This window comes from Phasianus colchicus, chromosome 13 (assembly GCF_987193195.1).
Source record: "Phasianus colchicus chromosome 13, bPhaCol1.hap1.1, whole genome shotgun sequence".
Taxonomy (NCBI): domain Eukaryota; kingdom Metazoa; phylum Chordata; class Aves; order Galliformes; family Phasianidae; genus Phasianus; species Phasianus colchicus.
In genome coordinates, this window is record NC_143448.1 from 14,991,363 (window position 1) to 15,017,593 (window position 26,231).

The 26,231-nt window shown below is 43.0% G+C and overlaps 1 protein-coding gene across 2 annotated transcripts in view; it reads right to left on the reverse strand.

Moving 5' to 3' along the window:
* Positions 1-737: 737 nt before the first annotated feature.
* The window catches only part of MAF (MAF bZIP transcription factor), a 54,869-nt gene continuing 29,375 nt past the window's right edge, over positions 738-26,231 (reverse strand). Inside the window, exon 4 of one of the 2 annotated variants that reach the window (XR_016470608.1) lies at positions 738-1,539. The gene's annotated coding sequence lies outside the window, so the exon portion shown is untranslated. The remainder of the gene's footprint in view (positions 1,540-26,231) is intronic. The other variant, XM_090149385.1, reaches the window with a different exon arrangement.

The following is a 26,231-nucleotide window of genomic DNA, read 5'->3' on the forward strand; positions in this document are numbered from 1 at the left end:
CTGCATGCTGTAGCACTGCCATACAGTAGAAGAAAGGGGCATGTTGCCACTGCATTGAGGATAACCCACTAGCTGGTTGGAAGCTTTAAACAAACAAACAAAAAAACCCACAAACAAAACACATCTCCCTTGTTGCCTCTTTTTAGGGTTTTTAATCTGCCGAGTTGGAGGTGGGTGTCCAACTCCAGATATACATCAGTGTTTGCACACCAGCTGCAATGTATTCTTGATCATCACAATGTGATAGATGGAAGTGTAACACAAAGTGCTGTGGGACCCTTGCTATAACAACACAGATATACCAGAAGAACACATCAACTACAGCAGAAAGTGAAATCCTAGTGCCTTAACTTCTTAGAACTTAAGAAAAGAGATCTTGGGGAGGGGAGCAAAACGATGCAAAAGCTTCTAGAGGGAGTGAGCAATGAAACTGGGAGGCCATTCATTACTGATCACCTGAGCAGCAGATTATAATGAAAGGAGATGTTAGGAAGGTAATAAGTCCCAATCATAGGAGTTCTCCAGTAGTGCTCTGACAGTACTAGCCTCCAATCCCACCATTCCCCTTCTGTGTCCTTTTACCTTCTCTCTCTTCCACGTCCCTCCTTCAGTTCTCCCTCTCCATTCTTTTACATTGCAATTAAACACGTTAACATTTACTCAACATACATACAGACAACACAGCATTTCTATGTAAAATGACAATACATGTTTTTTTTTTTTCTGGTGTAAAATCAGCGTAACGCCATATCTGGTCTCAACGCATTTTATTTACAAGAAAACGTGTAAGCAGGAGACAAATATCTTTTGTTTGCACTGTTTCAGAAGCATAGATTATAATATTAGGGGTATTTCATGCCCCCTCTTGCATTGCTGAAAGTCTGGGAAGTCTCAGCAGAAGTGAGACTGACTTGGAATAGGTGTAATAAAGCAGAGATTCACAGGCATAGTTTCCTCACTTACGCTAACACAAAGCAAAAGGACAAAGAGGCTCCCCAGATTCTGCCCCTGAGGTCCAAATTTGAATATATATTTTTAAAGCTGGCCAAGCAACTGAAATTAAGCCTCACGTAATTAAGTTCCCGTAATTTGAACGGAATGTAGTCCTGGGAAAGTCAGCAGTATGGAAAAGTTATGGCAAAGCAGGTACACTGAATTTTTGGTGCCATTCCTGTACATCAGAAGTCCACAAAGAGGAAATTTAGGATAAGTCAAGAGCTCTCAGTCTCTGGTGTGCAGACCCCAGACGTCCCTGGGCTAAACCCAACAAGCAGCTGGCCGGGTGGTGTGCTCCCACCTGAAGATCTCTTTGGGCTTTCTCTGGAGAACTGTGATGCTGCTTCAAAGTCTCTATTCCTCAAAAGCACCACTTTCTTCTTCTTGAATGTATGGAACATTGCTCTCCGGTCCTCATACCCGCCAGCAGTCCTGGCTTACCTCCTGCTGCTGAAGAAACTTTTGGCCTCCTCATGGTGCAGATTTATAAGCAGTGTGATCTCTTCTCAGTCCAGACGTCACCACTCCAGGTCTTCTGGGAGACTAAGGTTGGAAATTGGAAAAGGGATCACAAAACGTGATAAAAGTAGAAAAAAAAATAAGGAGAGCAACAAGAAGGAACAGCTACAGAAGATGGAACAGTTAATGAACAGAAAGGATAATGAGCCAGAAGACTTGGTGGAAGAAGGAGTAATAGCAGGAGCAAGAACTGCCAGACACCAACAGAAAAGGCATCACATAAAGCATTCGATCCTCTTTGTAGAACAAGCTCCACTCCAGGGTGGCATGGGCGCTCACAGTGGGTTGACAGCACTTCTCTTGCAAAGCAGTGTTGCATACACCCCAGAGAACTTCACGGTAGCGTGGCTCACCCTTGGGATCAGAGCTGAATGCCCCACCAAGTTCTGATTTGCTTTTGGAGAGAGCTCCCTAGTGGATCTCCTCGTGCTCCAAAAATGCTCTGAAGCTGAACTACTGTCCCCCAGAAAGTGGAGACAACCAGAGAACTACTGTAAAACCACTCTGTTGTTCCAAACAAAAATAGCAGCATACTAGCTGAAGAAGGCAAGAGAAGCAAAGCTACTGCCAGTGACCTTAAATAGATTAAAAATATGTGGGGAAAAAAAATCCTAAGAAAGAAGGAAAAAACTAAAAAATATGCTGAAAAATAACAAGGTTTTTGCTTTAGTTTGTTGTTTTTTCTTAATACTCTGCTATTTATTACTATTATACTTTCAACAATTCCACAAACTTCAGCTAACATCAGTTGGTTCTCCACTTGAGAGTACTGAAACACAGCTTGCCCAATGATGACCAAATTACACGGGAAGAACTACATTTAATAAGACAAATGATTTATGAAGCTATTGTTTCCTAGGTTCTCACAAATAACCTTAGCTGGTGTTAATCATTCACCCTCTGCCCTGTGTTATCACCATGTAGAATAGCCTTTTTAAAGTGGCTGTTTAGGGGCATAATCCTTCAGAAAGGCAGGATAGCTTCAGACAGAGGCAAGTAATTCTAGCACATGAGCAAAACACGTGACATTGTCCTTCCATGTGCATGGAAAACTTTCTTTTCACCATGCAGAACTGAAAAGTACCAGTGCTATTATTCCCAGCTTGCAGTTCTGCCCCATCCCTTTGCAATGGGCTGGCAGTGTCGTGTTTGAGGAAGACTGCTCTCGAGCAGCAGACACCTGCACCAGGACTTTGTGTCTTTCTGTCTCTGTATTTACTGTTCTCCCTGAAAAAGCACTTTGATCTTTTGGTGTTTCACCATTTGTCATGCCGTACCCTTGTCAGAAGGGAATGGTGGAACTTGAGACCTTCTTGTTGGCTGGTTTTAGGTGTAAGGTTCAGTCGGTTCTTTTTTAGCATACAGATGAGCTTTCTTGACCTTAACAAGTCTGCACTTTAAATAATGCTTAAATAGCATTCTAGTGGGTTGCACACAGTTTACTTATGGAAACTACAAGGAAACTAGACAGCTTTTCAATTCCTGTATCAAAGATAAAGAGACTCACACATAAAAGGGTGAATTATTTTGATTTGTAGTTTTCAAGCTACTACACATTCACTAACAGAAATGCTCCCTCATCTCTGGTTTCTGATAGTTCATATCAGGTTCAGTGGCCCAGATTTTCAGAAGTGACAATTCTGGATGCCAGTATTTCTCAATGCCAACCAAAGGAGCCTTAAAGATGCCAGATATTGTTAAGATATTGTAATCTTTGGAAAACTGGGTATTATTAACCTCTCTTAAACAAGACACCCCAAAATGACAGCATGGAAAACCACCAGAGGTGGATTTTCCAGAGGGATAAAGTTCTTTTCCTCACCACACCGTCCCCTTCCACTGGGTTGCTCGTGCCGGTCCACACAGCATCAGCCGTTCCCCATCACCATTCAAATTCCCTACAGAATCAAAACTGCCAGTCCTTTCCAACACTCTCAACTGCTGAACATCCTATGCAACTTATAAAAAGCTCATTTCCTTAGCTTTATCAGCTTTTAATTTGCTATCAAAGTCTTCTAAGGCTTGATTCTGGACAGCTAAAATCTGGCTATATGGTACTTGAGGGAGAGGAGGGAAGAAACCCTATCCCATTATCCGCATTATCCAGTTCCCCTTGGATGTCCTCCATGTACTTGGAGGAGCAATGCCCCACTCTTGAGGCTTCACATTGCAGCCACTGCCTTTTTGGCAGAAGAAAGGTGGATGTGGCTCCCTTCAAAGTCAATCAATGTGACTTCTTTAATCAATGTAGAAGGTCACTACTGTACCACCATCAAATAGACTTGGGTACAATTCTCGCTGAGTCCTAAATGTTTATGGGGGGCTCAAGTTGCAGCGGGTGCTGGAAAAAGTCTTTTCCGGTACCTCAGCACATCTCCAATTCCTAGGACCTTTATAAGTGTTTAGAACAAATAAGAACAAATAAGTACATCCAGGTCTCTGAGATACAATGAAGTATGCAAAATGAAACCCCAGATTACACAAAACAGGCTTTTGTGTTTCATGAAGGCTTTGAAGACATCCCATTTTTGCTCAGAGAGCTCTTTGTGAAGGAGGTCACGTTTTGAGTAAATTTAAAATGATTTCAAATTTCACATCAGAATAATCTACAAAATTTCAGTAGGGTCACAAAATAGAAATCTGTATTTCATGGGACTGCTGACCTGAGCAAGGCATGTGCAGAAACATTCAGACAAAGTCAGGACAAACAAGACTATCAATTCAAAATGTTGAATCTTTTAAGCCAGAAAATTATTCTCCCCCTATTAAAATCATTATCGCCCCAACTGGAACTGTTACAAAAGCCCACTAAAGTCAAGGGTAACATTTCCATTGATTTCCAAGGAGTTTGGATCAGATCCTAAATCACCTTGTGACGCTGCAGCAAAACCCAACCTCACTGCAGTGAACACACCTGATTTCTTACACTGCCACTCCATCCATTCGAACACACTGCAGCTACAGTCTGGGATGTTTCAGTCAATAAACACTGTTTTATCAAAATCAGCAAAGCTGAATACTGCTCCTTGGTGCTAAGTTAGGACAACTAATGAACATGTCTTTTCCTTAAGAGTGTTCGTCTGCTTTAATCAAATCCAAATGCCCAAAATTCTTGTTCTGTCAGCCTGGCGTCTTCCTGCACAAGCATAGGCTGGGGCTGGCTAAGGGCATATGAAGTGAACAAGGACCTCACACTATTTTTTATTTGGAGGTACGTAGGCTTCTTTTACAGCTGAAGACAATTCAACAAAACCTGGTTAGGTAATGGCTTGCCAGCTTTTGTGTGTGGAAGAAAGAAAGAAGGGAAGGAAAGGAAAAAGGCAGGATGGCAAGAAGAGAAGAAGGAAGAAAGGAGTGAAGGAAAGCTTCATTTGCTAATGACAAGTCACAAAACCCTTCTTTAACCTCTTGCCTCCTCTCAACAAAGTCATCCACCTACAAATTAAAATCATCTCCAGACACAAATTATTTTCCTAGGAGGCTCTGTAATGTGAATTGCCGCGTGCGCTAAGAAATCATTTTGAAAATAAGACATGGAGATTCTCTTTTCCCTCAGCAAATCAAAACAGAAGTCTATATCTGAGAGGAATTTCTGGGAAGAACAGAAAATCCTCTGGAGCTGGTACTGAAGAAGGTGCTCTAAACAAGCCTACAAGAGCATAATGAAGCAACGATTTATTGCGCGCTATGCAACTCTCACTGCTGTGCAGTATGTTGTAAGAACAAGCAAAAGGGAGAGGCAGCAGTCATACAGCCTCGTGTGTTTCTGGATATTACCAGCTCTGTGTGTGACCGTGTGACTCTGAGACGTGGATGCAGCCACGCTGCATTGCATCTCAGAGTTAAGAGTTGCACCATCTCCCCACCTAAGAAAGCTAAGAAATAAAAAACTGCATTTGGATACTGTGAAGATTTGCTTAAATACCAAACGTAATTTAGGTTGGATGTGTTACTGCTCTATTTGCACAAGAGGGATTTTCTGGAATGTTTTCATCAGGAGGTGAAATCCTGTATCTTACAAAGTCAATGGCAAAGCTTCCCATGGTTTCAAAAAGAGCAACATTCCATCCACTCCGTTTAAAATGCATTAGTGACTTGTTACAGATAGCAAATTCTGCACACAAAGTTATAAGAAAATCTTGGTCCTAAAGAATTACAATCAAATAAGGAGCAGGAACATGCAACACAACTGGTATTGCACCAATCAATTACATCAGTCAGTCAATTAATTTGCAATTAGTTGTGCTTTTTTTGCAATTTAAAATTCACTTGGTTTCTTGTAATGACTGCTGGATTGCTTGCAGTTCTGCCCAAGTTTCTCCCATGTTCTTCAATTTAATTAAAAAAAAAAATCACTGTAACTAAGAGCTAGTCTTCAAATGTGTTTGGTGAGTTATTTATAATAAATAAATGTGAAAAAAATTACCTGCAGACTACTTATGCTCCCCCCCTCAACACACACACAAAAAGGCTAAATCAGTGAAATAAATTAATTGCTATGAATTATTCAGCTCTACCTGTGGCAATGAAAAATAGCAAGAGCATTAGATTTCTTCTTTGTGTACTAAGCCTCTAATTTATAGAGAATGCATATTAATAAAACACAGGATATTCATCAATATTCAAGTCACTGGCTGCCTGGCTATTTAATCTAAAATTACCAGCCAGCTCAAAACTCTTACTAGTTAATCATGCCATCTAAGCTATTCCGATATTGATGGTTAACATTAATTGCCCAACTGCCATTTATAAAATCCTCTCCTACATCTTCCTTTTGCCTAGCAAAGCCCTTCAGTGTGCTTAACTTTAGGAAGAAGCTGGAGAACGCCAGTTCATCTGGGTCTCTGTACAGCCCCAATGGCTGGATGTTTTGCATGAAAAGGTGTCATCTCTCACTGTGTTTTTGCATCTCTGCTGCACACATTAACACAACGGCCAAAAATAGCCATACCTGTGGGCACGAAGAGGATATAAAGAGAAATCCTAGCTCTGCTGCAGTCGGCCCTTTGACTTCCATGGCATCAGGGTTTTTTCACAATCAATACACATCAATGCACCAGGAGGACTGCCCAAATTCCCTTACCACACCAGGTCTCGGTTCCTTAAATCTTGTTGAAAATTGGCCTCCAACTCTCTTAATAATCACCTTAGCTAGCTAGCTCTAGATATAGGCTCAAGCTCATGAAGTTTGTTGTAGCAGTAAGAATTGCTGATGGGAGGGATGTCAGTTTCCTAAAGCAATTTAGGCTAACACCAACCTTGAGCCAATCTTGATATTCATCACCTACAGTTTCTCTTCATCCTTCTATCATTTTATAAACGTAATCAGATTAAAGCAAAACAAGAAACAAACAAAGAGGAAAACATTCAGCTGTTTTAATTATGATCTTGGAGGCTAAGATCTTGCTAAAATTATTGAGTAAAAAAATGCCCTTTCTCTGTTCCCTGGAATAGAGAGAACATGTTTTCTGAGTTCTGCCACTTTGTCCGCCTGGAATTCAGGAACTAGCACCAAAGCAGTGGTTGTTCCCTTCCATTATCTGAGGGCTGCTCGTGAGCACTTCCTGGCTGGGTAAGACACGTGGTGGTGTTTCTCTTCCCCGATTGCTCCGGCACCAAAGCGTGCTCCTGGCCTTGGGACTTATGTAAGTGTTGCCATCCACCACAGCCATGTCAACAAGAACTTGAACCTGAATGTTTGCAGAAAGCAAACACGAGAAGCGCAATAGCGGAGTCTATCCCAATCCATTTCAAAATTCTGGTAAATATTTGTGAGCAGTGTGTTTTGTAGCGTTCGTACAGCTCCCATTGGCAATTAAAGTCAGCTTCAAAACACACGGAGGCTCTCAGTGAATTCCAAGCTGCCGAAAGGTAACAACACGCTGACAGCAGGGAGAAAATGATGACTGCAGAGTGAAACACAGCCTCGGAACAAGCAAAGACTAAATAAACTCTCAGCATACATTGGTAATTCCTTGTGGCTCGAGCCTTGTCTGAATGGGGCTTTCACCGGTGGTAGAAAACCAGGTTTAAATTAAATTTAAAGACCATTCTTAAAAGAATTTCTATGCTGCTTTGGCTGGACATTGTGTTTTTCTAACCGATGTTTACATAGTTTGACCAATTTTCACTTCTTTGCTTGAACTGAAACTATTAATTAAGCTATTTAAAAATTAAATTGAGTATATGCCTCCTTTGGACTGGATCTCAGGCTTCATTTAATTGTTGGTTCTTCTGCTGGGTTTGGCTACGAGGGTGTGTGAATCTGTCTCGATTTGGAAATGAACCCACATTTACAAATACATTTCACACAGGCTACAAGATTGAGTAAAATGCCAAAGACATGCCCTGTTTTAATTGTTCGGAATATATCCCTGTGATATTAAAAATGACATCTGCAATAAACACAGCGATATGAGCCCAGTGTAGCTCACTGCAGAGAACTGTGTGCATCCGTAAATGGCTTAGCTGGAGTTAGAGGCATAAAACAAATGTTTGATTTTGTGAGCATGAAAACATTCACACATTTCTTGTGATTTATATACCGTAATCATGCTGGATTTTCAAGTGGAAAGGGTGCCTAGAAATTACTGATAAAGGGTCATCTCTATCTTTCTATTTGCAACTAATATAATGCAAGGCTTTCTGTCTTAGGGGGGCCCAATGTGCATACCAAAGTCTGATTTAGATTTTCCCGTTGAACGGCTTTTCTGTATATAAATCTCATGAAGACACACTGATCCTTTAAACTTCAGTGTTGATGCTGAAATTATGCTGTGTGTCAAAATTACATCAAACAACCGCACTTATTTCCACCAGAAAAATTTGATTATTTCACTCTCATTTACATTACATTTTTTCCCAACTATAATGCTGACTTGGAAATTCCCTTAGGTCTGGACACACGAGGTATACTTTTTCAGTAGAAAGAAAGCTTTCATTATATTTCTGATTTTTTTTTTCCTCCTTGATTTGAATGTTATAATTGGATTGGAGAGATATTTATTGCGAACTTCATGTTTTGCCAGGCTCTGCGAGCGGCATCTTTTAATTTCTCTTTTCAATGAACCTTTTGACTTGATAAAAGTGGCTCTAAGGTATTTTTACAAAAGAGGCCAACAGAGCTGGTTCATTTTAAAACCCTCTCTTTAAAGTATCTCATTTCCTTATTATTTCTTAATAGCGGCACAATCCTGTAATGTCATAAAGAATGCTGCAGTTGACTTCAGTGGGATCGGGATCACTCCCTACCATAATTAATTCTATATTTCAAAATATTAAAGGTTATTTTATTTTTCTTTTTTTCTGCCTGAGAAAACATTTTGTGTAAAAACTTTTTTTTTTTTTTTCCAAGGGTGACTGTCAGTATAATAATAAGTTGTGTGCTTTTCAGTTGCAACGATTTATGCCTCTAATGAAATTTTCCTCTTCTCATTTACTGCAAATTTTTAATGTGAGTTTTTACAGCTGTTTACTCAGTTATTCTTAATCTTCCCTTAATATTAGGTAGAAACAGAACTGGGGAAAATCTACCTGGTTATGACGCACACCGTCTATAAAGTTGCTCTGCTCATCCAAAGCAACTTTTTTTTCCCAGTGGATTCAGATGAGATGAAATTATAACATTTTGAAATACTTTTCTTACTATACAGAGATTAATACACTTGTAATTAATAATAAGTTTAAAATATTATGATGCCTCCAGAGAAATCAAAGGACCTAATGCCAATCAGCCCTACTGTCAGGGATGGGCTGAATCCCACTGCATTAATTACGCTCTGCAGCACAGCTGACTCTCTGAGCTGGAGTAAGGGGGAGAGAAAACAGCATCCCACCCACACCAGAGAGAAAGCACACTGCTCTGGCGCTCCTTTTGAGAGGCCCCTTCAGGATCTGCAAGAGCAAAGGGCTGGGAGCCCATCTCACAGGGAGAAAATAGCCGAGCATCCACTCCCTGGGCACAGCCTCCCCACCCATCCTGCTATGAAGCATCTGAATGAAATGGTCTGGGGCCAGCAACAACTTGACCCTGAGCAGCTACGGGCAGAGCGGTGTGTCTGGCCATGCCCTGGGAGCAGGGGAAAAAAATGATTTTCCCTTGGGACCATTGGGTAAATGCTAAAAATACAAAGGACAGCTTCAGCTCCGCAAAGAGCACAACCATGCCCAGTGAGCAGATCCTGTAGAACTGGTGTGCAGAGAAGAAAAACTCTGCTGTTTCATGGGGGTGCCAGGACGTGAAAGTTAAGAACACGGACAAGCTGATGGAGAGGCATGGAGCACATATTGGTACACTGCCTATGCCAGGTTTGCCCATTGATGGCACTGATGCAGTCCCAGGACATGTGGGAATCATTCAGGCGTTTGCTCAGCACGGGCTGAAACAGCAGGGAGGTGTGCAGCTCGTGGACAAGGCACACCATGCAATGCCCAGCACCCTCACACTGCCCACAAATGAGGGTGCAGAGGGGACCCGCTGCCTCCTGCGGGCTCTGCAGAGCGACAAGGGCACTGCTGTCAGCACTCTGCAGGAACAAGCAGAGTGACATATGCTAACACGCTGTTAAACATAACACAGCCGTGTTTAAAAATACACGAGCTAGTCGGATCAAATGCATTTTTAAACATGCCTGCCTTCTTTTTTTTTTTTTTTTTTTTTTTCCCCTCCAAAAAGGAAGAGGTTTTGGTTAACATGTGCTAGTAAAAACATTTTTGAGCACGGTAGAAACAAGAGATGTAGAGTTGGGGTAAGTTGGACAAATAGCATCAGCAGGGAGAACTCACTTAAAAGACAGGTTTGCACTGATAATGTTAATTTGTTTGCATTGTCCAGTGTGCAGGATTTCACCACAAACAGAGAGCAAAATGCTTATGTGCAGCATAACACCCATGTAATCCATCCACAGCGTTTATAAATTCGGCCCTAAGGCACTACAGCAATAAACACCCTTGTTATGTAATACGATAATAACAACTCCCCAAAAGCGTTACAACTCTTCCTGTCAATACAGGTATCTCTTTAATGACATGTTAAAACTGAGAGCAGAATTAAAACCGCAGTGCAGTTTTGTGCCTTTGGTGATAGTTGTAATATACGTCCAGGGAGAGGACAAATCCTTTCAACTGAAAGGAAGCCAGTTTCTGACTCTGTCCCACGTTCCCTTTCTCTCTGCAAATTGCTGCTGCTGGAAAACACGCCAACCTTTTCCCTTTGCATGCTCTCCTGCTGCTGGCTGCTCCTCCAGCTCTGTTCAGCTCAAGGGTTCATCATCTACAACAGCTCTTCAGTTCCAGTCTGAAGCCACGATACGATCATTTCCAGCAAAGCTGGTTGCTGCATCAAAGGTCAGCGAGTGTGGTTTTTGGCCGGTGGATAAAAAACAAGTGTAAGAGAACAAGAGGAGACAAAAGGCTTTGCCTCCATGCAAATGTAACGTGGAATCGCAAATGGAAAATGGAATAGCAAAATCTAGGTCAGTGAAAAGCTTACTTGTGTGAAGAGACAATGAGTAGAATTGCCTCTAAATATAACAAATACTTAGTCAGGTTTTTACAGAAATTGTTGAAGGTTCTTTAAACACCATTCCAAGGGCCTGATTGGTAAATCTTCATGCCCAAATGTCATGGTGCGCAGTAAAATGGAGGCACAAAAATGAAACCATACAACAAACTCCCATCAATGCAAGTACACGAATACGTGCTCTTGTTGACTGCAGAATCCTCAAATAGCTTGGATTGGAAGGGACCTCAAAGATCATCCAATTTCAACCTCCTGCAGTGAGCAGGGTTGTCAACCACATAAAGAAACCTTAGAGCAAGACTCCTGCTACACTCTACCCAGCTCAAAGCCTTGAGTTTGGGCTGCCTGGCCCAGGACTGACCTCATGCCAATGAGCCATTGCTATGGAGCATGAGCTGTGAAGTGCTGAGCCCAGTGCCATGACCAGTATTCCTGTGGGATGCAGAAGGGGAAGGAGGGCTGAGGTTTGAGCTCAGAGCAGACTCAACGTGTGCTCTCAGTGACTACTGGGAAGAGAAAGGAGAAAAATGAAAAGGGAAAGGCCAGGCTGAATGTTTACATCACTGTTCTGCCCTTTCCATGCTGTGTATAAGAGAAGGTAAGAGAGCTGCCCTGACCACCTATGACAAAGAGAAGGAAATGTTCCTGGTGAAGGAATCCCGTGAAAATCTGTAACGTCCTCCACACATGCTCTGCTTGTCCCCATGGGAGGTGGTATTATCAGATTTTAAAGAGAGCAAGCCAGAGAAAAAACTGGCTTACAAACCTCCTTGGTCTGAAACTCCACAAATTCTTTCCACCATTGCGGCACAGCACCTTATGTGCTAGGTGGAAGGGTAAGCTATTGAGTGTTGAATTACCAAGGGGAAAAAAAACATCTCAAATTCCTTTCTATTTATACTCACAACTTTTCCAAATCATTATACACAAATCCCCTTGCCTCAGCTGAACTGCTCACGGGTTATGGGGCCAAGAAATAGGTGGAGCCTCCATAGCTTGCGCTAAGCCTTTCAGAAACTTGGAGAAAGCTCCCAAAAATGAAAGCAGTGAAAATTATCATGCAAGGCAGAGAAGATTTAACTTCTACAGTCCTCTGTGGGCATGCAATTAATACGCAAGACAGTGGGATACTGCTTTCATAACAGGGAGCATTGGTTGCTTCCTTGTGAGGTGTTTTCTGGGACTACCTTCATTGTTAATGGGTGCAAAGAGAGAAAAAATTGAAAAAAGCATGCCGTGTTTTGGGGTATTTGAGAAAAAAATCTATTCTGGTAGCCCAGACACTAGGCTAGGACTTGTTAAGTTGTGAACTTGTTAAGTTCATGCTCCACCAACGGCTTCCCGCATGACAAGGAACCAAAGCCTATTTCTGCCAGTACAAAATCCTCCTTGACTTCAGCAGACACCAAGGCCTTCGTGTTTCAGCTGCTCACCCCTAAAACCATTGGACAGCTGCATGGCTCCACTGCACCAGGCAGAGGAGCTCTACGTCTGGTGCTCATCCTCAGAGATACACCTGTGGTGCTTCTGCACTTGGGATGGCTCAAAACTGTAGATAATCAATATTTTGTTTTCATTCCATCTCAGTCACAATGAGGCAGATGGATACTTTTCAGATTTTAGTTTGCTTGATATCACTTCTGGTGCTTCTTTGTTTCATCTATGTTTGGTTCATTGTTTTTAGCCAAACTGGTGGATTAAATTAGGGGCATCCACTTTCACTTCTGTTTCTGGTCTATTTTCATTTAATGGCTTTCAACTTCTAGCAAAGTGTTCTCATTCTTGGATTTCCAACACTGAACTGGGCAATACAGACATTAAAGTAAGAAATATGCTAATTAGACTTTATAATAAATGTAAAAGTTATGAGAAGTCTCTAATCATATGAGATTTGGAAGCTCCCATTGCTGCCCTAATTAAGAACCTCAGCCCTCTATTATCACGCACCAGGCTTACCAATGCAGCCACAAGCAAGGACAAGGGGCCCCACGAGCTCCTCTGGAGGGTGAAACCTTAAAGGAGCAAATTGCACATCTCAAATAAGGACTATATACCTTGACTGCACTGTGTTTGGTTTACCCACACCCAAGTGCTTTTTAAACGTGGGCTGTTGAGCGATCCAAAAAGCACCCTAGCCAACATGTTCTCAGATTTCCAACCAATATCCCTTTAAAATAGAACAGTTGATGTTTCATCCTCATTAACAAAGTAAATATAACATTACTCAAAGTCCGGTGCCTTTTGTGCCAACCTGCAGCAGTATTTTCCTGCTAGCAAAAAGCAGGCTGGAGTTGGTGACATAACACCAAATATACAGATGGGAACACACTATAATTAGCAAGGGAATGTCATTCCTGCCATCTTTGCTTCGTTTGTAACTGCGCCTGTAAGCTCTGGGGAATGGTGTGTATTTCACACAGTCTGCACACGAGTGAGGATTGCCAACTGTCCCAGTTCTGGTGGAATACCCGAGATGCCCTGCCCGTGGCTGCTGGGAACGCCAGCAGTGCTGACGGATGGCAATGCCCATGGGCTGGCATGGCTCTGTGTGGCAGCAGTAAGCCAGCTCCTTCTACAATGCTGTGCTCCCATACAGAGCAGTGCTGGCACTACCCATTTCATCTAGGCAAGCTCTTCCACGCACACCCAAAACCATCCTTTTGCCCATCACTGAGCCAAATGCACAGCCTGGAGCTAACAGCAGAGGCCAAGAACTGTGTTACCCTTCCCACTTCTCTTGCTCCCTGCCTGGGGAGGTAGTGAAGTCACCATTCCTGGAGGTGTTCAAGAAAAGGGCAGATGTCACACAGAGTGACATGGTCTAGGGTGATCACAGGCATGGGCTGATGATCTTTCCAACCTTAACAATTTTATGAAAGGGAGGAGCTATTCAGTGCAAATATAGGGATTTTTCCTGGAGCTATGCTTTTCAGCACACAGCCATTCTTTTTTTAAACTCTATTGGTTCCTGTAAAACACCGAATCAATTGTTTAAGGTTTTACTTTAAACGTACTCAATAATATAAGTCCAATTGTCTTTTAAATACTTTGTCATCCTCTGCAGGCACTTAGATCAAAAACTCACTGTGCACTCCACTCTGTCTACAGAGCCAAGAGGATGTGTTCAGTTTTTCATCAGGCCACACAAACTTGTGGAACTAGCTAAGGGAACAAACAGGCCAATAATGTAATATGTTCTTTGTCTTGCGTGGAAAGTTCAAATCAGCTTGGTGGAGGAGGCTAATTCATTGTATTGAGCTCACAGGGGCCTTGCCTCTGAAGATCTCAAAGCAGGGTAGGAATATTTAATTGCACAGGTTTTTTAACTCCATGGAATTTAAGCAGAACAGGTACTGCTGATCATCTTATCGCATCACCAAAAATAATAATAATAAAAAAAAATCCCTATATATTTCTTGCACAAACTCAAGTTTTGAGATAAAGTAGAGCATTTATTTCTGGCAAGGACTTCAACCTTGATGAACAAAACTTTACATTACGGTGGACATCCCACATCCCTCAAGATTTCCCAATTTTTCCTTCTCTTTGCATAAAAAGAAGAAAAATCCATCTTCACAAATCCTTCTGCAATATCACCACACTGACAGCACAGGTTGGGAGGAGCCATGACTTTCCAAAGGTTACACGATGCCTGAACATGCATTTTCCCAGCACTATTTGAAGCTCATTTAAGCTCAAACTGCAGCTGAAATACCCTTCTGTTGTGTCCCCACCTACATCCCTCAGTGGCACTCTGCCTGCTCAGGGCACTGATTTGGCCCAGCTCTGGTGCTCCTCATACAGGTTCCTCTTATGGAAGAATAGGGCAGCTCTCAACACATGCAGGAGCCCTGGGCTTTGCTCATAGCTTTCCCTAGGATCTCCCCATAAATTTGACAGATTGCCTTGAGATCCCTGGAGAAATGGCACTGTTCAAGAACAAGGCTTAATTATGATTGTTATAATATAGTTGTGCCACTAATTCCCACTAAGAACTGCAAATTGCTCCCATCCCACTCTTCCATCCCCCACATCTGTCAGTGCTGGCAGACAATGAATTCCCCACCCAAAATATATTAAACACATGAAATCAAAGCCTTATTCAGGTTGGAAAAGATCATTAAGATCTTTCAGCCCAACCATCAACCCATCAACCAACACAGTGATTCCACTACCTCCTTGAGCAGCCTGTTCCAATATCTTACCACCCTTTCCAAGAAGAAATTTTCCCTAATATCCAACCTGAGCTGGATATTCACAGGGTACCTACGTGCAGATCTCAGTTTCTCTCAAATATATTTGTGATCTGAATGCATCAAGTAATGCATTTTCATATGATTTTTTTTAGTAGCTTGACAGAGCCTGTTCAAAATTCAAGTTGTGAATGGCCAAATGAATCTTGTAACATCTCTCCCGTGTCAGTGATCAACCAGATTCTTCTATCATGTACAAATTTAAAATTCATTTTCCATAAAGCTTGCATAGTTGTCTTCAGAAATCATTCTGAATGTTGGGTTTTTTTTTTTTTTCCATTTTTTTCTCTCCGGTTAAATTTAGTCATTCTGAAATCCACAGGAAGCAATCTCAGGCGGAGTGCAGAAGGCTGAGTTCACTGAAAACCTCAAGTGAATTAAAATACTTCAGAAATACCTTGCATTTGTGCCCTGGAATAAACAGGAGCCGCCAGAAATGCCTTCTCCTCTCTCAGCCAAGTAACAACTGCAGCATCCCGCAGCCTGAAGGTTAACAAAAACTATGCTATAAGGGTTAAAGGATGAACTCAGCCCCAGGGGGACTGCTCAGGGAACATATGAAGGGCAGTTCAATACCCCACCTACGAAAATGATCCACTGCACTGTCAGCTTAGCAACTCAAGCAAGAAGCTCTGAGATCTATTCATGTAAGGTTGAGCCTGAAAAAATTACGAGTTGTGATGAAATTAAAGACATCCAAATTTTTAGCCATTCTCCGCTGATAAAGGCTCTATTATTACCATTTACAAAGGGGAAACACAGCCAATTATAAGCTACTTCTGGCACATGCCAGGCCTCCAGTAGAAGATAAGCCAACACAGCAGAGCTTGCAGCTGGAAGCCCAGAAACCTGAAAATGAGCTGACTCATGGAAATAACCCTATATAAAATATCGGATGGTTATTTTTCTCTGCCTCATTTCTGTGTGTCTTAGGGATGATATATGAATTGCCTTATTTACTTTGTCCCATAAAACTTACATTTTTTTATTAATGTGCTGCCAGCTTCAGGAGCGGCTGGAGGGAGGAGGGCAGGAGCAGAGCAGCTCTGGTACAGGGCACTAGGAAGGCTGTGCACAAGTGATGCTGCACACCTAAGAGCTCAGCAGTGCTTTGGTTTCACAAAACAAGGACGCTGCCTGTACAAGTTTTAAGCTGGGGAGAACTGAGTGTTGAACTGGGGTATGGGAATTTATACTACTGCTCATCCCATCAGGCAGTTCAAGGTTGTGACCAGGCTGAAGTTTTTCTGCAAAATGCAAGGCTTTGGTAGCACTTCTGAGGAAAAGGAGACTCGGGAGAGACCTTATTGCTCTCCTCTCTCAAAGGAGATTGTGGTGAGGCAGGGGGGTGGCCTTTTCTCCCTGATAACAGTGACAGAATGAGAGAGAATGGCCTCAGGTTGCACCAGAGGAGGTTCAGGTTGAATATTAGGAACAATGTTCTCTCAAAAAAAGCAGTCAGGTATTGGGACGGGGCTGCCCAGGGAGGTAGTGCAGCCACTGGTGGTGTTCCAGAAATATGTACATCTGGCACTGAGCAACATGGTTAGTGGAGGAGATGGGTTGGACTAGATGATATTAGAGGTCTTTTCCAACCTTAACAATTCTATGATTCTATTCCACAGTACACTTGAGGAGCTACAAGATATGGTTTAGTTTGTGGTAGCAATGGTAATGAGAAGACGGTTGGACTAGATGATCTTACAGGTCGTTTCCAACCTTGTGATTCTATGATTCTATCACTTGAGCTGCCACTCCCCTTCCAAAACCCCTGGCAAGGAGCTCACAGGTTGTTGGGAGACATCACACAGGAGGGTGGGATGGTACATGTTTCATTTCCTTGGAAACAAGGTTAAAAGCCTGCCCTCCCCACATTATACCACACTGTCAAATTAGGGATGGCGAACACTCATTATGAATACAATTAAACACAACAGCCTTATATAATTGCCTAATTTTTATCTGCTCCTCACCTGAACAAACAGCAGAAAGAACCAAAATCGAGGGGGAAGATCCATGCTGGGTGTAAACAGGTACTTCTGCCATCCACCAGCTTGAAACACATTGGGACAGATGTCAGTAAGACAACCTCCCCTGGAAACTACTGTCCACAAAAGAGATGCTTGGGAAACTTCTATTTTACTGGGCAGAAAGGAAGGAGCTTTGCAGTGCTGTACCAGCTGCCGGCTGTAGTGGTGGTGGGGTAGGTAATTAAGAAGGACATCGTGTAACAGATAAATGCAGGATAGTAAGTACTCATTACTTGATATATAGTATATCATCTATTATTAGAGGCTAATAATTCTCTAACCTATTCATGTTACTCTTTTGTCCGTGTTGCTGGCCATTTGGCACACTCTAAATTTCTCAACATAAAATTTACTAGATGTTACAACTCATATCTAAAACTGAATTTCTGTGCATTTCACTGCAGTATATCACGCAGCTATGTAAAAGCACAGCACTAAATCCTTCGCAAAAGGAAGAACGAGCCAACAAAACTCAATGTTTTCGCTTTACTGCCAGAAAAAAAAAAAAAAGGTATATTGCATATTTTTATTAGTTGTAATTTTAACATTTATTTCTATCTTTAGAATTCTGAGTTCTAAAGATGTTTAGCTGTATTTTACTCAAACTCAATAGTGCACTTTCTGCTGGATATTTTTATTCTTTTGGATATAGCCTGTATTTTAAATACATTTATACATACATTTAAATACATTTTCAAAATGCATTTTAAAGGAAACCAAGAGGAAGTGCCATCGTGTTTAATTACAGGGAGCAAAATCCTCAAGTCATGTAAATCATCGTTTCACAATCTGCTCCACACTGTCCTAATTTGGAAAGTGCACCATGGCAAACAGAGCTAATCTTATAAAGGATTCTTTACACGTTTACAACACTCATGTAACTTGGAATGTCAATCTCCATCAGCTGTCCTAGATCACTCCAAAGTACAACTGTAGAACTCATTTATTAGGAATTTCTTCTTGGTGGCTGGGCACTACAACCGGATGCCCAGGGAGGTGGTGGAGTCACTGTGCCTGGAGGTGCTCCAGAACCGTGGAGATGTGGTACATAGAGATACAGTTCAGTGGGTAATATTGGTGGTAGGTGGACAGTTGGTCTAGATGACCTTGAAGCTCTTTTCCAACCTTAGTTATTCTATTTTGGTTCTCTAATACCACTGATACTTGATTTTTTTCCATTTTAAGTTACTTCATTTTACTTTGTTATTTCACATTATTTTATTTTTTGGAAGTCCAAAACCTCAAGCTGCAATCTACGAGGAGCCAAGCCACTCAACGCAACCCGCTCCATGAGGTTCAGAAGTCACGATAAATAAAACCACATGGGATGAAGCAATGACACAGTGTTTGCCTGCAGTTCTCTGCTGATGAGCAACTACACAATGACTCCACTGATAAGGACTTACAGCTAGAAACCAGAGTAGCCAACCAAAAATGAAACCAGATCTCTGCCTCCGTCCTCTGCAAACTGTTTCTCAGTGCAACACTCTTCTGGGAGACAGAAAGCACTCGCTGCGGGTTAGCTTTCTGTCATGCTTTCTGTCAGCTCGGAGATGCTGCCAGTGAGCAGAAGTCACCGCAGCACTGGGGGAGGACAAAGTCTGCAAACTGCCAGGCAGGGCACAGCACAGCGAGGGCAGCATCCCAGCAAATCCCCCATGGATCTGCAGAGCACACCTGAACACTGCACCAAAAGGAGAGCCGAGCGGTGTGCTTGGCCACTGAGCCAGCGAAGGAAAATCCTCTCCTAGGAATTCTGAAGCATCCCACACTCAATAGGTGCTATGTGTATATATAATATATATTTAATGCTCTCTGCCTTGTTTACATATCCTTCGTATAAAAGCAACATTTTGTCCACCAAAGGGCACTAAAACCTACGTGCATTTTTGCAGCGCCGTGCTGTTTGTTTTCATGTGTCAGCAGCTTCGCATGAGTACTCATTTAAATCCCGTTCCCCATAGTTTTGGCCAAGGCTGGCATTGGCTGCCCTTACCTATAGGCAGATTCTGCATGCTGCACTACAGGCTTTATACTCCACCCCAGAGATCACTGCTGTTTGGTTCTGGAAGATTTTCAGGCTCCCTGGCAGCGTATGAGCATTTGGGGTCCTTTCCTTGTTTTAGGGACAGAATAAACACTGCAGGTTGAGCTCAGAGCAGATGCAACACAGCTCCCATAATGAGAGCCCAGCTCCGGAAAGCACAGCAGAACCTGAACACACGCGAGCGAGCAGCCTGGTCTGAGCACAAAAGGCTGCTATCTGAAAAGGAAAAGGTTGTGCTGATATTACAGTGATAGCAGAGGAGGAAAAAGCTCTGACAAGTTTCTTAGAAACACCAGGCTGCTCCCGCACACACCTCCAGCCCTGCTCTTTCACCCCACTCCTTTCCCTGAGCTCAGCAGCCACCGCCCTGGGTTATACTCCATCTCCGAGGACCTTTGGTAACTTTCCCTTTATGCACTGAGGAGATGGAAAATGTTTTTTTCCTGCAGTTCGGATGAACCGAATTAAAAAAAAAAATTAAAAAAAAATGACTTCACTTTCTAACAGATGCACAAGCACACCTTGGGATGAACGTGTGATGGAGTCCAAGCAGTCCACCACCTGCCTCCCAATTACATTTGCTGCATTGTCCCTGGTGGTGTGCACCTGTGACATGTTGGCACTGAGCAGGATAAGCAGAGCAGGCAGGCATGGACCCATCCGCACGTGTTCTGCTATGCAGAAGTCTCCCAGTGATTATCACTGCACTTTCTCAAAGCTTAAAAGGGGCATTTTGCAGCAGCTCTTATGGATGCTATGAGTTAGCACACAAGAACTTTTAGTCCTGCAAAACAGCAAAACTATAAAAATACAATTTAAGAAACTTTTCCTATCAGGGTACAGCTGCCCAGCTGGCCATAACAAGGGAAAGGTCACCCTGGGCTCCCTGCACCACACACACACACTTCATCAGCCAATTAACCCACCAGCAATAATCCTCATCACATCTGAATATGATTTTTACACCTGGAATAATGGAAGAACAAACACAGCTGAGACTGCAGCAAGAGCTATTACAAAGGGCTTCCAAGGCTTTTGGCTCATTATATTTGTTCCAGTATGGAGTGGTGCATACCATAAGGAACACTGAGCCATGTGCTCACAGTGATATACACTGACAGGATTCATCTGACATTGGCAAGTGAAATCTTACTTTGCCACTAACTACCACAGTTATGCCTTATTATGCACCAGCAGATGCCCTAGCTGTGATCCCTACAGATGCTGTCCTTGCAGCAAGAGGCTAATCAGAGTTTTAACTTCTTTCCAGTTTTCAGTGGGATGGACACAGTGGGACAGATCCAGCCTCGCAGTTTTGGGATGTCCCACGAGTGCCCATGGGCACCACAGGACCAGTGGAGAGCCTGCCACACAAACCCTACAACAGTGAGAAAACTCCACCACTCCACAGACCTAACCTTAAATCCCTTCATAACACAGCCTGTCTAAACAGTGCTTCCCATTCACGTATTTTCAGCAGAGGATATTTCTTCAAAGACATGAGCTACATCTAAGAAAAATGCTCTCTAGCAGATAAATCATGAAGATGCTTTGCACATAATCAATATTCAGAAGAACCAGGCTTTGTTCCTGCCCCCTATTATCCTGCTGATTAGATATACTCAAGAATGGAAAAGCTAGAAAGGTACTGGGACAGAAGAGCTGCAGCACTGTCACGATGTGGTGCTGCAATACTTATTACTGCCAAGAGAGAAAAAAAGAAAAAAAAAATACAACAGAGTATCAAAAAAAGTCTTAATGTTTGTGAGGTTCAACTACAGCTTTCAGTTACGTTAAGGTGACAAATCCCAAACAATGGAAATTGTGTAATAAGTTAAGCAAAAAAAAATTAAATAAATCCAGTTTCATTCTTAGTTCATGAACTCCCTAGCCAATGACAAATTATGCTATTAGCAGCCTTGGAAGGATTGTGAAAATATCCCTTACTTACAATTGAATGTGCTGGTTGGTGGTTGTTTTGTGTTTTTTTTTTTTTTTTCCTTCATTGTTGTGTGTTGTTGAGCTAAAAATGACAAAGCCCTGAATTTCATCATTCTTGCAATCTATTCTTTTCCCCTGACTTCCTGTTTTCATGAAATTTTAATAAGGCATTTAAAATAAATAGCTATGCAGAGTCTCTATGCCTCTTTGAATGCTTGGGATGGATGTTTTGGGTAAAGTGATAGTCCAGAGACCTTGAGAGCATTTAATCCCATTCTAACTTGGCAAGACTACAGAAAATTACAACAGTGCTCTCTCCAGTTCTACAACTCTGAAGAGATTTTAGGGGAATGGAAGGAGGCCAGCCTGGTGCACAGGACAGCATGGGGAAATAGTGTTTCTGTCTCTACCAATCAGAGCTATTCAGAAAGGTCACTCTCTAAACAAGAAGATCACCTAAAAAACTAGAAGAGTATAGATGATGCTACCTTGGTACCTTTCCAAGGTTGGTGTGTAACACAAAGCCCTTCACTGAGCACCTCACACCCCTCATAGAATCATTAAGGTGGGAAAAGGCCACTAAGATCATCTAATTCAACCATCAGCCCACCCCCACCAGGCCTGCTAACCACATCCCTTAGTGCCACATCTACTCTTTTCTTGAACACCTCCAAGGATGGTGACTCCATCACTTCCCTGGGCCAGGGACCTTCCCAGCTCCCCGCCATGCTTCCCCCAGCCCCTGCCCCACATCCACTGTCGTCATGGTTTGGGCTGCAGGGAGTAGCTGGGGTTGAAGGTGCTAAAATGGGAGAAATCAAGAACCAGCTTAGAGCAGAATAGCTGAGAACCATGCAGGATCAAATCCTTTATGAATCACACTGCTCCTTAAGAGTTGTAGCGCACAGAATAAAAGCTCCAGATTTTAGGAAATTGGAGGAATGACAGAGGAAAGCCGCTCAAGTTTCAGGGTCAGTGTTTCAGTTATTAGCAAAGGTGACATGATTTGATAGGAGAATCCAAGACCTCAGATCACAGCTAAGCCTGATCCCTGAGCCTCACTCCAATTTAAACTTCTACAAGATTTTTATTATCATGCACACTAAGAGCTTCATGGGATGGACAATAAAACAATAATGTGCCAGTGGCCTACGAATGGTTACCAAGCTAAACCATTTGTCTGGGACCAGTCATCTTCAGGCCATGGTTTCCTGGATAATCATGTCTAAACTTGGGTGAGATTAAAAGAGAGACACATCTCATCTGTGCACTTTGGGAATGTATCACATCCAGGGCTCAAGGCTTTGCTTGAAGCAGGAGGAAGTTGGGCGAGTTTTTACTGCTCACCTAACAGGGAGGAAAGGGCAGGCCATCAGCTGCCACCTCCACAAAGAAGGGAGAGCAGCTAAGTGGCAAAATAAACTTGCCACAGTGGCTTAGAAAAGCAGAGATGTGGCTGCTTATAGATGTGAATGAAAGTAAGAGGATTACAGAGTGCTCGAGAGGAGCCATGCTTGGCAGGGCACACGAGGTGGCACAAATAATATCTCCTATCAAAAAAAATACAAAAATTATAAAGACAAAAACTTCCAAGAGCCCACATTTATGGAGATACCTCCACGTTTTGGGGGTCCCCAAGTTATGCCCAACTCCCACCCCCCAGCTGCCAGGCACAGCCTGAATGCAGCAGGCAGCCTCTGCTCATGGCCCCAGAGTGCTTTTCCTCTCCCTGCAAACCTTTTGAACCCTACTGGTAGGTGCAGGAAGCATTGTTTACACAGTTGGACACATTGCTTTTGCACACCACTGTGAGCCATCAGCAGCAATCTCCGCACTGGCCAGCTCACCAGCCTCTCCTTGGCATAGCCCCTGACTTTCATATATCAAATGGGCAAAAATATTCCAAGCAAAGCAAAACAGAGCGAATCTTGGCTCCTCGTCCTTTAACATACATATTCAATGTGCAGGAAGCTGGGAAGAGCTATTCATGGGGTTGGCTTGTTTTTGTTGGTTTAGGTCTGGGGAAATGGGGGGGGGGGGAGGAGGAGGAGGGCAGTTTTCAACGCACACTGCATTCTCCACAGATTTTAATAAGTGCTTTAAGCCACAGCAATCCCTTTCCTCTCATCTCCCCCCCCTCCTCCAGTGTTTAATTTCTACAAGGACATTTCACTTTAAAAGGAAGAAAGGACTGCACCATAAGGGCTGCAGTGCAAAGCTTTTGCTAGTCATTTCCAACAATATATTTTGGAACTGTTCCCAGTAAACAGGCAGATTAGCTGCCTTTGGTTCACATTTTACATTGTTTGCTAGATAGGGAAGCTCTGAAAAGCAGACTCTGTCCATACTGTTTGGTTGCAATAAAGCTAATTCTATTCAGTCCTATAGCACTATGATAGCACTTGTGTAGGATTTCCCTTCGCTTGCATATTTATAGGGTCTTGTAGAGCTCCACTGTAGCTCAGTGCCAGCATGAAGAAATCAAGCTGTCAGTAGTTTCTATTTTTGTCCCTACCTATAGTTTCAGTAATGACAAGTGAGTGAGGCAACATATGCATTTCCCATCTACAGGAAAAAATTACTGTCTTCCTTCAGTGTCTTACATCTGTGCTACAACCTATTTTCCTAGGGCTTCAGATTATGCTGATAGTTAACATGTACAAGTGTTGGTCAGGTGCAGCTGATTCTAGACACAGCATTAATGGAACCACAAGAGAAAAAAAGTTCCAACAACTCATGATTCCTGGTGTTTTCACATTTTGCAACAAAGTAAAGGGGAAAAAAATGCCTGGGAAATAGCTGCGTAGCACCCAGTTCCCATCGTGCTTTGATCAGAGCACACATTCAAGTGAGTTTGGATTCTCCACCCAATTTTGAGAGGCGCTGATTATATTTAATGCCCTCTTCTTGACCCTGTGTGGTTAACTCATTGTTGCAGCTTCTGCAGCAGTTGGAATGGGAGCAGAAGCCAAAGCCCCAGCCACAGAACCATGGAATATTTGAGTTGGAAGGGACCTTTAGAGGTCACCATGGTTAGCAACGCCACGCACTTCTACCAAGGGATCGAAGGCCAGGTTCCAATGCTAACAGAGAGATAAAGTGTCCCAAAAGCTGCTGAATTAAGGTACTTCTTCCATCGTTTGCAGTCTTCTCCTTTCATACCTTTAGAAAGGCTTTGACCACACCAGAGCATGGTGACCCCAGGAGTGCCACCCCGCCCAGCAGCTCCAAGACATTCACACAGCTGTGCTGGGAGGTGGGCACCTGCCCTGGCACACCACTGCTTTGGCTCAACAGCCCCCAACGTGACAGCATCACATCTCCAGTGACAGCTAATAAGACAGAACTGCACCCCACTGCTTTACAAAGCCACAACTCCAAACTCCTTCAGAGATAATGCTTATTTAAATAACACAGACACCAGGCATTAACAAAAGCTCGTAGGAAAAATAGCTTGGCAAGTTTGATAAGAAGAAATAGACTCTTTCATATTCTTTCCTCTCTTCCCCAGGTCCATCCTCCGCTTGCTTTGCCCACAGCCTGCAGAAGCAGATTTTTAACCCCACGTTCTGTTTGGAAGGGGTATGTGGGCACCACAGCATTCAACCTTCATCCACACTGTTCCTCCACCTGAACTGACTTTTTTTTTGGATTCTGCTCCAATGCACCAAAAGGAACAGGCAGAACTGAGACGGGAGGGGAGGGAAGCAGGGGGCTGTTGGGGGAGGCTATAAATAAGAAGCAGGGAAAAAAAATATGTTAAAAAATACAAGGCACCGCTATAAATCCTTCTCTCCTGTGTGAGCTGCTGTATCACAGAGCTGGTGGGGCTGAGAGACTTCCCCTTACTTTATAGTGCATGACGATCACCCTCTTACACCACCGCTGTATAACAAGCAAACGTCCCAGCTCCTGGGAAGTAGCTCATAAAAAGATGCTCTGCGTGGCCTCTTACGGTCCTTGGAGCAAGAGGAGCAAAAGAAAGGGCTTTAATGAGTTTAAAGGGGGGGAAAAATACTTATTTTGTTTGAGCTGTTTTCTGGGAAAGGGGTACTGGAAGGTGGGGAGGACGAAAGGATGAGGAGGAGGGATCCGAAGGAGCAGAGCTGGGTCTTTCTGCTTGTTAATACACAGCAAAATGATATGCACACATCCAGCTCCGAAAGCGACCGCGGGGAGGGAAGGAACACAAAGGAGCCATTTATTGCCTGAGAACTGTCTCTGAACAAACCCATTGTGTTAAAGTAATACAAATTCACAACACCTTCCTGCCTTCGTCTCCATCTGGGGCTGCGTTGGTTCAGGGAGCGGATGCGGCCGCGCAGCATCCTCACAAGGTCACCACGCGGGGCCAGATGCCATACTGATAGCACAGAGGTGAGGGAGAGGGGAGAGCATGGCCAAGAGGCTCTCAAAAATCCATCACCTCCTTTCTGGCCCAGCTGCGGATTTATCTGGAGAGGCAATTTAAATCCGAGAGCCAGAAGGAGGTATCTTTTGATGTAACATTTTGTTCTTTTTTTTTTTTTTTTCCTGAATACAAAGTTATTCCAGGCAATGCAGTTGGCCTGAAATAGTTATCAGTTACAAAACCAGGGCTGCTCCTATCTCCTCTCCTTGTGCAATGCTAAGATGATCCTCCCGCTGAGCTCCAAAGTAGGGGAAAAGCTATTAATTAAAAATAATTCTCCACGTTAAGGCTTGCCGCCTAAAGCTCCATTAATATGAAGGAAATTCCAGCCGTTCACTCCCTGCTGCTGGAGCCTTTTCTTTCTCTATTTCGTTTTGCTAAGCTTTTTGAGAATATATATGGAGATCGCCTCGACGCCTCCCTTTCCTTTCTCCTCAGAATTCAGACCCTCTCTTCCCCATTCCAGGGGAATGGGTCCCCCAAAGGACAGGTTTGTCCCCCTCCCACCACCTTC